This window comes from Rhinopithecus bieti, unplaced genomic scaffold (assembly GCF_001698545.2).
Source record: "Rhinopithecus bieti isolate Rb0 unplaced genomic scaffold, ASM169854v2 scaffold_7649, whole genome shotgun sequence".
Classification (NCBI taxonomy): domain Eukaryota; kingdom Metazoa; phylum Chordata; class Mammalia; order Primates; family Cercopithecidae; genus Rhinopithecus; species Rhinopithecus bieti.
Window position 1 is genome coordinate 542,018 of NW_016805495.1, and position 16,646 is coordinate 558,663.

Sequence of the window (16,646 nt, forward strand, 5' to 3'; positions counted from 1 at the left end):
TGGGCTGCGACGTCGGGGCGCGGGCAGGGCCTGGCTCGCTGCCGGGGACGGCGCCCCCTCCCTTGGCGCGCAGGACTCGAGGGGGACGCCCGGGCCTCCCGGGACACTCCCTTGGTGGAGCCCGCAACTTTGGGCGGCCTCCCGGCCGGCCGGGACCACCAGGTGTGTGCGTGAGTGAGTGTGAGCGTGTGGGTCCGCGCTTGTCTGCTGTGTGGTCGCGTTCTCCGGGTGTCTTTCGGAGTCTGGTGTCTTTTGGTGTGCGTGCGCGCGTGTGTTAGCGCAGCTGAATGTATGTATACGGAGCCTGTGTTTGTGTGTCCGTGTGCTCGTCGGAGTGTGGACGGTGTGTCGGGTGTGTGTGCGTGCGCGTGTCCCACATCCCACCCTGAGGCCTGGGATCCTAGACCACGGCCCCTTCCCGCGGAGTTTCGGGGCCCTGCTCCCGGTGACCTCCCCCACCCTCGCCACCCGCTGGGGTGCTCCGCGGGCTGCGGGTAGCCGGGAGACGCCCGGGGCGGGATCCGAGCCGAGACACGTGCCGGACCGGAGCCGCCTCCTCGCGGTTGCCAGCCGCAGACAACTGACCTCCCAGGGATCGCGTTCGCGGCCCTACTGCCGCCTCCGGTGTCTTGGGCCGGAACTCCAGTGGCTGACGCGTAGTGGCCAGCGCTTGGGCCTCGCCCTGCAGCTCTCCGGGGCCATAGGGCAAAGCTTTAGCTTTGACCTCCCCCGTGCCGGAAAGGAAGCCCAAGGCCACCTCCCTCCCCATCCATCCCAACTTCTCTCCCATGCTCTGCAGCAACTTTGCCTCCCCCTCCCACCGTGAGATCAAACCCGCGGGGTACTGTATGCGCCCCACCCCCACTCCTACCACCCTCGCTTTGGTTTCAAGAACACTCACAAGCCCCAAGCCCTGCCAACAGGAGGACTGTCAGGAACTGAAGTTTGGGAGTGAGGCCTAGAGCAGGTTACTCCCATTCTTGATGCCTCAGTTTCCTTCTCTGCCTCATAGCCATCATGATAATGGTGTATGGCACTTTTGGTAGATAGCAAGTACCTTGTAAAGTAAGGCTATGTCTGTGAGTGCCAGGGAACAAAAAATGGATTTGAGAGTTGTTATAAAGCCCCAGAGGCTGTGATTTAAAGCTGGGGCATCCGGGGTTCAAATTCTGCCTCTGCTACTTGCTGTCCATGTGACCTCTGGCAAATCACTTCATTTCTAAAGTTCCTGGCCCCCTTTGTTACTCTTAGAGATGAACTCAGAAGCCGAAGTAGAGTAGATGTGATATCCCCTTGTCTTCAGTCTGGACAGAGTCAGCCCAGATCCCTGAATGCCCGAGGAGCTTCCGGGTAGGGGCGGTGTGTCCTGCCTTCTCAACCTTGCATACCTGGTAGTTATTTATTCTGCTGTGTTCTTGCTATTTTGTCCTTTTGGTCGCAGGAGTTGTGGACGGCAGGAATGAGGGAGCGGCTGCCCAGTGGTTTCAGGTTAGGCAATAAAGGCTTGTCTGGGCATTCCTCCATTGTACCTGGGGCTGGGGGAGGGGACTTAGCAGGAAGCAGTGACAGTGGCCAAGGTGGGGACGCTGAGCTCCTGGACAGCCTGCTGCCCAGCTCTGGTGTCAGAAAAAACCCTAGGACAAGCATCATGCTTGATGGAGACAGGCCACCATCCTTCCACGATTTTCATCAGCTAAGCTGGGCGTGTGGGGTGGCCTTCCCATGCAGGCCTGGGTTAGCCAGAGTTGCAGGGGGTGCCTTATGCTCCTCTTTCCTCCCGCTGCCCCCTTTTCTCCTCCTAGTCGCCCTCCTGCATACTGGAACGTCCTGTCTGCCCTCTCAGAGACTCTTTAATGTGTCTCCTTCTGTCCATCCTCAGCTATCTTTCACCTGCAGGAAGGCTCCAGCCTCCTCCTTCCCTCCTTCCCTCATGGTGCCAGGGATCTTCGTAAAACACGTTTTAACTCAAAGGGTTTAAAACCCTTTGAAGGCTCCCCATTGCCTTCAGGGTGAAGTCCTTATCCCTTGGCCCTGCCCGCCTGTCCAGCTGCATCTTGTTTTGTGTCACTTCCCCTTGCATCCTATGATCTGGCCAGCCTGACCTTCTTCCCAAAGACTCAAATGCCCACAGCCTGCCGTCTCCTCTCTGGACCTTTGGGCAAGCTGTGCTTTCTCTGCAGAACTTTCTAACTCCAGCTCTTCGCTGGTGAACTCCTGCAACCTGATCGGCTCTCAGCTCTAATCATCATCCACTCCCTGAAGCCTTCCTTGGTGATGCCCTGTCCTAGCCTAGGAAGTGGGGGGTGGGGGTCAATAGGATTTTTACGTAGCATTGTAATTATTGTAATTACAGTTTATTAGTGCTGTCTCCCTTACCAGACCGAGAGCTGAGGACGGAGACTGGGTTTTTAGTTTACTTCTGAATCCTCAGTGCCAGGTACAAGGCCTGGCCCACCGGGTCTGAATAAATATGTATGGCCTGAAAGAATAAAGTTGCAGGGAGTCAAGTTCAGGGGTGGAGATGCCAGATGGGGGCGCACTGATTCCACTGAAGGTAGAGATTGAAGAACGAGGTTTCCCTCCAGGAATCTGGAAAATTCCTGGAGGGTGGGGGATGGTGTTATGTTGTGAAAAGGCCATGTTGAGAGTGTCAGCTGGGAGCTTTGAGTTGGGGAGGTTAAGTCCCTGGGAAGAGACTGAAGGGAATGGGCCTCCTGCCTGCCAGCCCCTCCCCTAGGCTCCAGCCCCACCCCTGGCAGCTGGCAGGGCCCTTCCAGCCCCCAGTCTCAGCCTTTTGTGAGGGGACCTGGCAGTTGGTGAGGCATTGAGTCTCAACGGTCTGTGTGAGTGGCTGGGGAGGAGGGAGGGAGCCCGCAGAGCCCTGTGTTAGGAGTGGGAGGGAAGCTTCCTGGAAGACCCTCCCTCAGTCCTCAGTCCTCAGTCCTCAGTCCTCAGTCCTAGATCTTAGGGTGGGCAGGTGGTGTCACAGCCTCTGTTCTGTTCTGACCACTTGTGCACTGGAGGGAAGGGAGAACTGGGTCCTGTGGTGGCCCTGGCAGATGGGGTTGGGGAGGCTGGCTGAGGTGTGTGCAGATGTGACTCAGCATCTGGGCAGTCAGAGTAGGTGGTGTGTAGGGATTGTAACTAGGTGCATGGACACATGTGACCTGTTAGGGTATCTAGCCGTCTGGTTATTGTGGTGTGGCAGGATCTGAGTTTGGAGGAGGGAGGTAACCAACTGCTTTGACCCCTGTCGAACCTGGTGCTAAGGGTGTTTGGCTATTCAAGTATCACATTCCTGGAGTTGGGTGCAGAGCCATTTGGGTGGGTGGTGTCTTGGTATCTAGGTGTGGACATCCTAGTACCCGCGTGTGGGAGGATCAGGGTGTGCAGACAGAGGCTATCCCAGCATCCCTGGGTCTGGAGGTGGGTGTATCCATGTGTCTGGGAGTCCTCAGGTTAGTGGGTATTTAAGTGGGGAGTGTCTCTGTGTTGTGTCCAGGTATGGGGCTGACCAAGTGCCTGAGTGTCCAGTTATAGGGATCCCCAAGTGTCCGGGTATCTGAGGGTGGGGGGGTCTGTGTATGAAGCAACAGGTGCCCAGTCACTGAAGAATCAAGGTATTAGTGAGTCTGGGTGTGGGGTGCCATGTATCTATTTTTTTTTCTTCTTTTTTCTTTTTGAGATGGAGTCTCACTCTGTCGCCCAGGCTGGAGTGCAGTGGCGTGATCTTGGCTCATTGCAACCTCTGTCTCATGGGTTCAAGTGATTCTCCTGCCTCAGCCTCTTGAGTAGCTAGGATTACAGGTGCACACCACCACACCTGGCTAATTTTTGTATTTTTAGTAGAGACTGGGTTTCACCATGTTGGTCAGGCTGGTCTTGAATTTCTGACCTTGTGACCTGCCCGCCTTGGCCTTCCAAAGTGCTGGGATTACAGGCGTGAACCACCGCACACAGCCTTTTCTTCTTTTCTTTTTGAGATGGAGTCTCGCTTTGTCACCCAGGCTGGAGTGCAATGGCACGATCTTGGCTCACTGCAACCTTTGCCTCCTGGGTTCAAGCGATTCTCCTGCCTCAGCCTCCCGAGTAGCTGGGATTACAGGCACCTGTCACCATGCCCGGCTAAATTTTGTATTTTTACTAGAGATGGGGTTTCACCATGTTGTCCAGGCTGATCTCGAAATCGTGACCTCAGGTGATCCACCTGCTTCGGCCTCCCAAAGTGCTAGAATTACAGGTGTGAGCCACTGCGCCTGGCCTCTTGTGTCTATTTGTATGTTTAGTTGTGGAGGTGCCCTTGTGACCTGTGGTGGTGTCTGTGTATCCAGGATGTGTCCATGAGGGGTGTGGACGTGTTGGGTGGGAATATCCTGGTGGCTGTACCCAACTCAACCTCTGGTGGCCCCTTCCCTGGGACTTGCCTTCTGATCGCTCTTCAGACTCCAAAGCCACAAGCCTCAGAAGGGGCCCCAATAGTTCTGTTTTTCAACGGTCAGCCTACAGCTGCATTATCCAATAGAACTTTCTGTGGTGATGGAAATTGTCCTCTACCTGTATCCTCCAATACAGTGGCTCCTGAGTCATGTATGGCTATTACATTTAAATTGATTAAAACAAAAATTCAATCCCTCAGTTATACTAGTCAGATTTCAAGTCCTCAGGAGTCACATGTTGCTAGTGGCTCTCCTTGTACTGGTTAATGCAGGCAGAGGACATTTCCATCCTCTCAGAAAGTTCTGCAGACAGCGCTGGTCTAGAGGAGTGAGGCAGCGTGAGGCAGCCTGCAGCACCTTTAGTGAGGCCTGGGCATCTCTGGGAAGGGAATTGGTCTGGATGGACCATGATTCAGTGGCTGCTGATGAAGGTTTTGTTCAATCCAGGCCCCTTCTCTGTAGCCTTATTAGGTCTTGCCTGGACTATTGCAGTAGCCTGGTAGCCTTCTTGGCCTCTACTCTGCCTGCCATCACACTCTCAGTTTCTTTTTTTTTTTTGAGATGGAGTCTCACTCTGTCACCCAGGCTGGAGTGCAGTGGCATCATCTTGGCTCACTGCAACCTCCGCCTCCTGGGTTCAAGCAAGTCTCCAGCCTCAGCCTCCCAAGTAGCTGGGACTACAGGCACATGCCACCACGCCAGGCTAATTTTTTGTATTTTTAGTAGAGACAGGGTTTCACTGTGTAAGCCAGGATGGTCTCGATCTCCTGACCTTGTGACCTGTCTGCCTCAGCCTCCCAAAGTGCTGGGATTACAGGCGTGAGTCACCACGCCTGGCCCAGGCTTTCAGTTTCTAATGCTTCCACCACCCTGTGGCCAGAATAAGCTTCTAAGGAAGACATAGGATGCTGTCACTCCTTTGTCTCAAGCTGAAGGCTCCCCAGAACTCGGGACAAAACCCAAACGCTAGCATAGCAGATGAGGCCCTGCGTGACCAGCCGTTTCTTTCTGAAGCAGCTTCACATGGTGCTTTTCTTCCTTGACCCCACTCCTGCCTATCCGCTGTCTGCTCCAAATCACCAGGCAAATTGCTGATCCAGGAGCCTTCCATGCCGGTTCACACCTCTCTACCTTTGCACACACTGTGCCCTTCCCCACTTCTCACCTCGTGTTCAGCCTTCACATTTCAGCTCCATTGCCACTGATGCAGTGAAGCCTTCCCAGCCCTCTCCTGGTGCAGCTGGTCTCATTTTTCCCATACTGGATGTCTGACAATGTGCTGCGGTTTTCCGTCTCCTTTTTCCATGAGGCTGGGATCCCCTGGGGGCTGAGCTGTGTCTTTGTCATCTGTGGTCCCTAGGGCTTATACATGGCAGATGCACACTAAGTGACTGCATCTCGATGCCTCTGGGTGCACAGGGAAGACTTGGAGGGGTGAAGGCAGGAGCTGAGGTTCTGCAGCACAGCCTCCTCCTCTGGCTCTGGGTTGGGGGCTGCCATTGCCTGCAGAATGACTGTGGGAGGACCCCTGAGGGGGACAGCTCAGAAGATGCTGCTTCCAGATGATGCAGAAGGTCTTGGGCAGATTCCCAGGATGCAAACCATAGGACCTTGTGATGACTCAGAAGGGACAAGGAGAAAGGGGGCTTGGAGGGCTGCTGAGGTTTGGGAGTTTGAGGGCAGAAGCCGAGGAGAAAGATTGAGATGGGGCTGTTAGGAAGGGGCGGTGCTGAGGATATTTGACAGGGCAAGATAAAGCTGGGGCTGGGTGACAGCTGGGGCCTGGGGGACCACTGGGGGATAGAAGATAAGGTGGGAAAGATATACCTGGGGGGTGGGACAGCTGACAGTGAAGGGACAGGCAGTATTGGGGGAACAACTGAGGGTTGGGGGACAGGTGGATGATAGAACAGGGAGATGTGGGACAGCTGGGATAAGAGGTGACAACTGGGAGGTATCAGAAACCTAGTGGATAGGACAAGTGAGTCTCAGCTGAGAGTGGGAAATGCATTGCTCAGAATGTGTATGTATGTGTGTTTACATGAGTGTACATGTGGACTTGCAGCTGTGCATGTGCGGCTGTGCATGCGGCGTGTCAATATGTGTTTGTCTAGCGTGTGGTGGTTAAGAGCATAGGTCCAGGGCCCAGACCATCTGGGTTCTAATCCTGGGCCCACCACTTCTATCTGTGTGATACTTTGGCAAGTTACTGACCTTTCTGGGCGCTTAGTGTTCTCATTTGTGGAATGGGGATAGTAATAGAACACACTGCATGCATTTGTCATGAGGATATGTTTTATGGTTATGATTATGTAGGTTAGAACAGGTCGTGCACATAGTAAGCACTGTGTAAGTGTTCACTGTTATGATGTATGTATGTGCATGCGTGCAGGCATCCTGTGTGCCCAGAAAAGTTTGTTCTTGGTTTCTGGTGCAGTCCAGGCCTGTGAGGAAGTAATAGAGGTGGGGATGGGGGTGGTGGTTGGGGAGTGACTAGCCAGGTTGATTGATTCTGGCTCTTCTCTGACATCCTAACCTCTTGTTGGTCCTACTTCCTGCCCACCCTGTCCCAGGGCCTAATCCCATAGGTCTTTCTTTCTATTTCTCCTCTGTCGTACCCTGGGCTGGGGGCCAGGGGCTGTACTTTAATTGTCCGAAACCTTTACCAGCAGAATTTGAATTCATTGTTTTCCTGCTAGCATGCTGGGGCTCTGCTTAGTTATAATACCTGGACAATGTGCTCGATTCTAGACGGCCTACCCTGTGGTTGGCAGTGGCTTCATCCTTTACCCTTGGAGAGTTACTGGGGTGGAAGATGTTGGAGGGAGGAGGACAAACCAGATGAGATTTTGGCCCCCAACTTGTGGGGTGAGCCAGCATGGCCGGGCAGAGCTGTAGGTAGAGGGTTTCCAGAGCTGTAGGTAGATCTGAGCTCCCCTCTCCGCATCGCGACCCTCCCACCAACACTTTTGCGGTGTGCCAGGCTCTGGACTGCTCTGTATATGTGCTATCTGGGGTTCCTGGGTCCAGCCACCTCGCACTGCCCTGTGTCTCAGCCCTCTACTTCGCTGGGATTGCTGCATTGCATCGAGGGTGTGGGTTCTCCTGAGTTTCTGCATGCTCTGCCTCTGCATTGTCCCATTGGACTGTGCCTCCGTGCTGCCGTGGTCCTGCCGTGTGTGTGTCTTTCCTGCTCTCTTGCATACTGTGTCACTCTGCTGGATGTCAGTGTTGCGTTGGGAAGGTGGATTCTTCTGACTTTCTGGGTGGAGCCCCTCATACTGCACCACTGTCTGAGATCAACACGTGGTTTTCTGTGGCCACACTGCATGTTTGTATCATAAAGCGTTTATATTCTGCACCTCAGTACCTCACTGGTGCTTGGGCATGTGGACTCTTTTGGGGTTTGGGCATCGCTCCTCTCATTGCAGCACTGTACTGTGCCAACAGATGGCATGCTACAACAACATTGCATCTTGGCATCACACGGCATCTCTGTATTGCACTGCTCTATTGCATGGACGTCATTATTGCATCAGGACTGTGAACTTTTCCTGAGTTTCTGGGCACGGCCCCTCTGCATTCCACGGTTGCATTGTACCAACAGTGCACTTTGCCCCACATAGCACTTCTGTGCATGTGCATTGCTTTGCTGCACTGGATATGTGCTTCATGGCCCAACCCTTGCACTGCACCACTGCTGCTGAAACACTGCCCCTGTGGTGTCCCGGCCTTTCACTGTCCTACCACCAAGGTATCTGTAGGCTGGTGTCCTTTTCCAGGTTTTTGTTGTCAGCCCTAGGTGAACAACATCTTTGCATTGAGTGTCCTCACTGCCCCACGTTGCACATGACTCAGGGAGTCTATACTTGTAGTACAGCGTGGGACCGCTTTCTTGGGCTTCAGGACTGGCTTGGGTTTGCACAGGCAGCACCACTGCACAGTATCTGACATTGCATTTGTGCACTGCACAGGATTACTGCCCAGGGCCTCTACCCTGCAATGAACCTGTTCACTGTTGGGTTGTGTGCACTCTACCAGATTGTAGGACCCAGAGCCCTTGCGTTGAATCCATTGGTTCCACACAGCAACCTTTTTTTTTTTTTTTTTAAGATGGAGTCTCACTCTGTTGCTCAGGCCGGAGTGCAATGGAGCAATCTGGGCTCACTGCCACCTCCACCCCCTGGGTTCAAGTGATTCTCCTGCCTCCACCTCCCGAGTAGCTGGGATTACAGGCATGCGCCACCACACCCAGATAATTTTTGTATTTTTACTAGAGACGAAGTTTCACCATGTCAGCCAGGCTGGTCTCAAACTTCTGATCTCAAGTGATCCACCTGCCTTGGCCTCTTCAAAGTGCTGGGATTACAGGCGTGAGCTATTGTGCCCAGCTTCACACACTATCTTAATTGTACTCCATTTTGTGCCACTTCCTACCCCTGCCTCGAGTCTGCACCTACTCTGTTCCTTGGGACTGTATTTATTGGGCTTATATTCTAGGCTGAGTTGCTGCACCCAGCAGTTTCTTCTGCACTCACTGCCTCTTTCCCATCCCTGTATCTCTCTGTTGTTCTGTGTGCCTGTGCTGCATGTCTATGCGGGGCACACACCTTTCCCTTGAGAATGCATGAAGCTTGAACTAGTAAGGCTTAAACTTACCATGCTGGCATTCCTCCATACACCTATCGTGTAGCACTGAGTGCCAGCCCAGTGTACCACTAAATGCACTGCAGTGGCACAGTGTGCCTTGTGCAGCTCTGGGTCATACCCATGATGGATGTGGCACCTCCGTGCTGCATCATGGCCCTGGCCAGTTCTGCCATGCCGTACCAGATGTCTGTAATGAGGCCTGTGCACACTGTATGCTCTGCTCCCTGCATTGTATAACTGTATTCTGTCTCTACACCACGAAGTTGCTGCACTGCACCCTCAACACCCTGCACTGTGGCACTGCAGAGGCCTCTCTCCATGGACCTTTATCAAGTACAGATCATCACACTGCTCGGGTTTGTGCACAGCCCCATGCCCTTCTACTCTGCAGTCTGTCTTCATATGACGCAGGGTGTCTGCAGGACAGGTCTGTGAACTCTTTGCCCGCTGTACCACTGCACAACATAGTCCTCCATTCGGCCCTTTTCCTCTGTCTGTCTGGCATCCATCCCTGGCCTGTGCCTTCCCCTCATACTGCCAGTGTGGCAGCTCTACTGCTAACTCTGGGATTTGCAGCACATATTGATCAGGGAGATGGGGAGTGGGCCTGGCATAAGATCCCCTGCTGTACTTGGTTTCCTTCCATTCTCAGTGGAGATGGCAAGATGTTGGCATTGTCAGGCTGTGTGTTGGCTCTGTGGGTGGTGCTAGCTTAACTTTCCCTGTGGCCCAGCCCTGAGCGATCTTTCTGGTTGCAGCTATGGTGACTCCTGGGTGATGAGAAAATGGGCATACTGCTCCCAGCCCTGACTACAGTTAATGACCCGTCAGTTCGTCAGGGCTCTTCCCGCAGCTCTGGGAGCCTCAGCCTAGGTCTAGATGAGTTGACTGGGGCAAGGAGAGTAGCAAGGTGGGCTGGGCCAGGCCTCTGGGCTGGAGTCATGGTTCTAGAGCTGAGTGTGGTTGGTGAAGGTCAGACTAGCTGGGATCACGGGGTCAATAAGTCCAGGCACTGTTGGCTGTACACAGGACTTGGGATGGGGTTCAAACGCATGAGAGATGGTCCTTGACCTCAGGCAGGGAGGAGGTAGGGATTAGACAGGCCTGAGATGAAGATGTAGTTGGGGTGGAGAACGCAGGATGGGGCTGGGTTAGGCAAGAAAGTCAGGGGTGAGGCCAGTGTTGGTGCCAGGCTTGGGTTGGGCTGCTGAGAATAAGGGTACAACCTTGGATGATGAAATAGTCCACTGTTGTTGTTGGGGTTGTATTTGAGTTCCCCCACCCACAACTGGGTGTGTACCTGGGCTCAGGTGAAATCCCAGCCCCTAATTTTGCAATCTGTTGGGAGAAGTTTTGCTTCTCCCGGGACCACTCTTGGGAATTGGATGTTCTGTGGACAAACCAAAGGGCACAAAAGTCTCATGTTTGCCAGGGATCTTCAGAAAATACTGGTTGCAGCTGCAACTGCATTGGGCATGGAGTGCTGTTTCCTGTCTGGTGGGAGGAAAGTCTGGTGTGCAGTGCTTGTGGTGTTCACACTCACACATCCACAGGTATGCACAAATCCCATCTACCTTACTGCACATACCCACATCCCCCTTAGGTGCAAGCTTACCACTAAATGTGCCCTTGTACCTTTGCTTGTAAATGCACGTCTGTACAACCGCGGCTTCAAAGCGCCTGCCCGGGACACCTCCCCTTTCTGACACCCATGCTCACCCTCATGCACCTCTGCCCCCAGATGACTCTTGCTCACGTGCACACTCACGCAACTGCAATCTGTCATCCGACCTTAGCGGTCCCCATTCTCATTTTACAGGTGAGGAGGTAAGGATTCAGAGAGGGCAAGTCACCTGCCCAAGGTCACAGAGGGACTTAGAGGCTCAGCAGGAGTAAGATCCAGGTCTCCCGCCTGCCATTTGAATACTTGAAACTCAGTACCAGGCTGTCCTGTCATCTCACAGCCACTAGTGCATGTGTACACACACATACACACACGCACACCTGCACATGCACACCTGCATGTGGAAACATGCGTGTGGAGATGTAGAGCCCCTCCCACCAGAGAGACCCCTCCCACACTCTTCCAGAGGCAGCTCTGGCCCTTACATCACCCCATCCTGAGCCCAGCCGGATGTGGCTAAACCATCCCCCTGCCTTCCCAAATTGTGGCTGACGGTTGCTCAGGCAACCGCCTGCCAGATTGGGGAGATTAGCTGAGGAATGTAGCTGGGCCAGTTTGAGCTGAGGCTGGGGGAGCCCTTGGGGGTCTTGGGTTGATTCAATTCACCCTCTCAGGGAGGCCTCCTTAGATATGGGGTGCCCAGGGACAGGCTTTCTCCCTGTTCCCAGTCTAGCTGAGACCGCATCCCCAGGCTTGGCCCAGGCTGCAGAAAGGGAGTGTGTGTGAACACTGAGTGCGGGGCTCTGGGCATATGTGTGTTGTGTGCTCTGCACCTCTCTGAGTGTGATTGGAGGGTGTGCTGTTTGCATCCTGGAAGGGGACTCGAGGCCCCTGTCCTCACCAGTTTCTGACATCTGACTCTAGACCCCTTGGTGGCTTGTTCCCAAGCTCCCTCTGGATCCTGCTGTGCTCTCTGGAGACACCACCTGCCCTACTCATGGCTTATAGGATATATCGTTTATCTCATCTGAATCCAGGCACTTTCCTACTCAGACACCTTCTGTGGCTCCTCAATGCAAAATGAGGCCCAGCTCCTCACCCTGGTGTTTAGGGTCCTCCATGAATTGGCCTCAGCCTCCCCTCCCTCCAGTCATAGCTCTCATGGCTTTAGCCAACTTGGGCTCCTCTCTGTGCCCTGGACAAACTGTGTTTATTCAATGCCTTGCTTTGCTCCCCCGGGCCCTTTGCCATAAATGCCTTCCACCCATCTCTACCTATCCTTCCTGGCTCTGCTTAGATGCTGCCTCTTCCAGGAGGCCTTCCCCCTCGACCTCGCTCCCTCCCTGGACCCCCTCTTGTGGCCTTGAACCTTCTCTTATTCCCTCATTCCCTCTTCCTCACCCTCAGTGGGACTAGGAGGTCCCTGAGGGCAGGGCGGAGTCTTCATCATCCTTGTACCTCTAATAGTGCCAGCCTGGGACCTGCTTTGTACTGGCAGGGAAGAAATCCCCCGTGAATGAAGCTGAATTAATACTTCCGGCCAGCAGAAGAGCAGGCCTTGTTTTGTTTTGTTTGTGCCCAGTCTCCTGGAATAAAAATAGAGGGTTTAAGTCTGAGCTTCTGCACATCGTAGCTGTGTGGTCTTGAGTAAGCAGCTGTATTTCTCTGAGTCTGTTTTAATCTGTAAATTAAGAATAATAATAGTGCCTAATAAACTAACAATAAGATAAAAATAATACTACCTACCTTCTGAGTTGCTAAGAGGATTCACCGGGACAGGTGGTCATGGTGGTAATTCACAGCCCCCTCGTAGAGGTATTGATGTGTATATGTGCATGTCTGTGCCCATGTTTGTGTCAGTGGAGTCCGGAAGGATTCCTTGCTACCATTCTTGCTCTGAACTCAAACTCAGATTTAGTGGCCTCCAGTAGGAGTTGGGTCTCTAGCAGAACTGGGACTTGGCTTTGGGGCTCTTGGCTCCTAGCTGACTGTTCCCATCTCAGGGGACGAGGGGAAGGGGTAAGGTTGGGGTGCTTCTTGGGGAGCCTGGCTCCAGAGATGTTACCCACTATGGGCTGGAGCTAGAACTGGGCCTGGCCCAGAGACACAGGTCTAGAGATGGACATGAGTCAGGGAGAGAGAGTCAGTCCAGTTAAGGAATTACCCTGAGGCCGGGCGCAGTGGCTCATGCCTGTAATCCCAGCACTTTGGGAGGCCAAGGTGGGGACATCGCTTGAGGCCACGAGTTTGAGAGCAGCCTGGCCAGCATGGCGACACCCCGTCTCTACTAAAAATACAAAAATTAGCTGGGTACGGTGGCGCGTGCCTAAAATTCCAGCTACTTTGGAGGCTGAGGCATGAGAATAGCTTGAACCTGGGAGCTGGAGGTTGCAGTGAGCTGAGATCACGCTATTGCACTCTAGCCTGGGTGACAGAACGGGACTCTATCTCAAAAAAAAAAAAAAGGAATCACTCTGGATGGGGTCAATCAGTCAGCCCATCTAGAGTGACTCCTTGGAGGTCACCCTGGCCGGGGTCAGTTGTAGGGGTCATTTGGCAGAGGTCAGGGGTCATTGTGGCTGGGGTGGGCAGGTCTGGGGTCAGTCAGTCAGTCTGGTGGTGATTCTGGCTGAAGTGAGATAGTCTGGGGGTTATCTGTATGAGGCTGAGGCCACTTTCAACAGGGACAGTCAGCTGGGAGCCAGGCTGGCTGAAGTCAGTCTATTTGGGGGTCACCAACTTGGGTCAGTCTGTCTGGGGATCATAGGACTGGTGTCAGTCTATCTGGGGGCTCCTCTGACTGAGGTCAGGTGGTCTGGGTGTCATTCTGACCAGGTTAGTCAGTCTGGGAGTCCTGGCAGTTTGTGTGACCTGGCTCAGGATGAATAAGAGGAAGCCAAGGGGCTGGCACTCCCAGGGTCTCCCCAGGGCGGTGGGTGAGACATAGGGGCGGCGGCCTTGTTACTTGTGAAGGAACAGGAAAGGCCTGAACCCCAGCCAGGGCTTTAGATCCTGGGCTTCCTTTTGTGGCAACCCCTCCATCTCAAGGAGGCCTTGGCTAAGAGCCTTAGGGCAGGCCCAGCTCAAGCTGAAGTTAGCTGGCCTCCTCCTCCAGGAAGTCCTCCCTGACCACTATGCTCTCTCTCTATACTTGCCACGTTCTCTCTCTCTGCTGCACTGTGGGTCTTTTTCTAGAGGGGAAGCTGAGGCCCTCCAGGCACAGATGGGGTTAAAACCACCTCCCACAGTCAACAGGGCATGATGCTGACCACGGCTTTTCAAACAAAGAGCCAAAGAGCTCAGCCAAGGTCCTGCCCCAGCTCTGGAAAGAGTATTCTGTTACTTCATCCCATCTGCTTGGTGCCATCCTCATATCTACGTCTCACCATTTCAGGAGAAGACAGGGAGCCCCCAGCAGTGAGGTGCCCTTTGTGCCTGGCTCTTCTGGGTGTGTTTTTCTTTTTTCTTTCTTTTTTTTTGAGACAGTCATGCTCTGTCACCCTGACTGGAGTGCAGTGGCACCATCTCAGCTCACTGCAACCTCTGCCTCCCAGGTTCAAGTGATTCTCCTACCTCTGCCTTCCAAGTAGCTGGGACTACAGGCAAGCGCCACCACACCCAGCTAATTTTTTAATTTTTAGTAGAGGCGGGGTTTCACCATGTTGGCCAGGCTGGTCTCGAACTCCTGACCTCAGGCGATCCGCTCACCTCGGCCTCCCAAAGTGTTGGGATTACAGGCGTGAGCCACTGCGCCTGGCCTGGGTGTGTTTTTCATGTGCTACTTTACATCATCTGCATCACAACCTAGAGGAGTTGCAGCTGCAGATGAAACAGTAGAGCCTCCTAAGTGAAGTCACTTGCTGCGTGTGAAGATGCCTATAGCACTGTGCCTGTGACATGGCACTCACCCCCCAAGTGCTGTTATTTGGGAAAAGCTTCCTCAAATGTCATGTGGCACTCACTCCCCAAGTACTGTTGTTAGGGGAAACCTCCCTCAAACGCTGTTTTTCCTCTGCCCTCACACCACCACAGCAGCAGCCATCAACACAGGAGACCTCTGTGACCAAATGTGTGGGGGCTTCTCCCCACCACCAAGCAAACAATTAATTCTGTAGCAGAGACCAGCTGGGTGTCCTCCAATTCAGTTCCAGCACATGGGTCAGATCCCATGGGTTGAGGGCTCAGTCCCCATGACTGCCTCCTCCTCCAGACACCAGTTGCAAGTCTGGGCCTCCAGAACTTCTGGCCGACCAGCTGCAAGTTGGGGTTCCCACGACCCCCTCTTTGGGTTTAATTTGCTGGAGCAGCTCACAGAACTCAGAAACATATTAACTGGTTAATTATAAAGGATATTGCAAAGGATACAGATGAAGAGATGCATAGGGTGAGGTATGGGGAAAGGCACATGGAGCTTCCTTGCCCTCTCTGGACCCACCACCTTCCAAGAAGCTCCGTGTGTTCCGCTGTCTGGAAGCTCTCCTAACCCTGTCCTTTTGGGTATTTACAGAGGTTTCCTTATGTAAGCGTGATTGACAAATGTGATTGCACATTAAGCACCTGATCTAAACCCAGCAAGGCCTGTCTGCTTAAACTTGTCTTGGCCTTTCCGTGGCATTCCTTCCTCTAGGGTATCAGGCAGGACCCTCTCTGGAATGACCCATGATTAGATTAGAGCCCTGCCTTGGACAGGTGAAAGGAGGACAGGAGTAGGTCAGAGAGAAATTTTGTTTCCTGAAGCCTGTTTCTGAGGCCTAAAGTGTCCCAACATTATAAGACTGTACAAAGGCTTTTATATATATAAATAAATATATGTTAGGTTGTGCAAAAGTAATTGCTGTTTTTTCCTTTACTTTAAAAAAAAAAAAAGGCAAAAACTGCAATTACTTTTGCACCAACCAAATATATGTAAATATCACAACTATCTATACTCTCCCTCTTCTTCTTGAGATTGGGAAGCAGCTCAGGTCTGCTCCTTCTGGTATCAAAACCTCTTTTTGGGGGAAGCCTGGAGTTCGTCATCTGACCCACATGGGTTCAAATCCCACCTCTGTTCCTTATGTAGACTTGCATGGTACATATAAGAGCTGCTATTTCCTAAGTGCTTACGTATGCTAGGCGTTGTGCTAAGTGGGCCACTACATCAAATCCTCAACCAGCCTATGTGCAGATAGGGAAACACAGGCTCAGAAAGAGAAGCCACCTGCCCCTGGTCACAGGGTTGGCAAATTGCAGTCAAGATTTGATCCCAAGTCTGTGATGCCAAAGCCCACTCATTGATCCGCCACGTGGTGCGGTGGACAAATCCCTTCATTCCTCAGAACCTCAGTCACGTCATCTGTCAAATCGGGAGGAGTACCAGTGGCTGGCAGGCACCCAGGACAGGGTCTGGCATGGTTTGCACTTGCTTCCTCGCCACTTGCTTGGGCATTTTCCTGGGTTTCTGGTGCCTCAGGCTCCTGATGGGGCTCCAAACACTAAGGTTTTGGAGTGAGTGCCAGGGAGAAGCTTTCAGTTCCTTTCTCAACCAATAGTGATCTCAAGTTTATTAGGCAACCAGCTTAGGGCTTTGATGAACTCACTGAGATACATAGACCTCATTACCAACCAAAGGACTCACATCTATTTCAGTCCCCACTTCCTCCCCCTTTCTCATTTAAACTGTTAGTACTGGTTGCAAATCATGGGAAGTTGCTTCATCTAGTCATACATGTGCCTCGTCCACACATGACTATGCTTTTGCATGTCACATTCCCGCAGGCAGAGACCTAACTTGACTGACTTTGGGCAATGTCTGAATCCCATCGACATCTGTCAAGTAGGAAAAATAGGGGTGCCTGACTCAGAATGCGTGGCCTGAACGAGGCTCTGTACTTACACCATTTAGCATTGTGCCTGGCTTGAGTGGATTGGTGGCAATTATTATTATTATTATTATT

General features: G+C 52.9%; 1 protein-coding gene across 1 annotated transcript in view; it reads left to right on the plus strand.

Annotated features, from left to right (window-relative positions):
- The window catches only part of PTPRU (protein tyrosine phosphatase receptor type U), a 90,275-nt gene that overhangs the window by 1,828 nt on the left and 71,801 nt on the right, over window positions 1-16,646 (plus strand).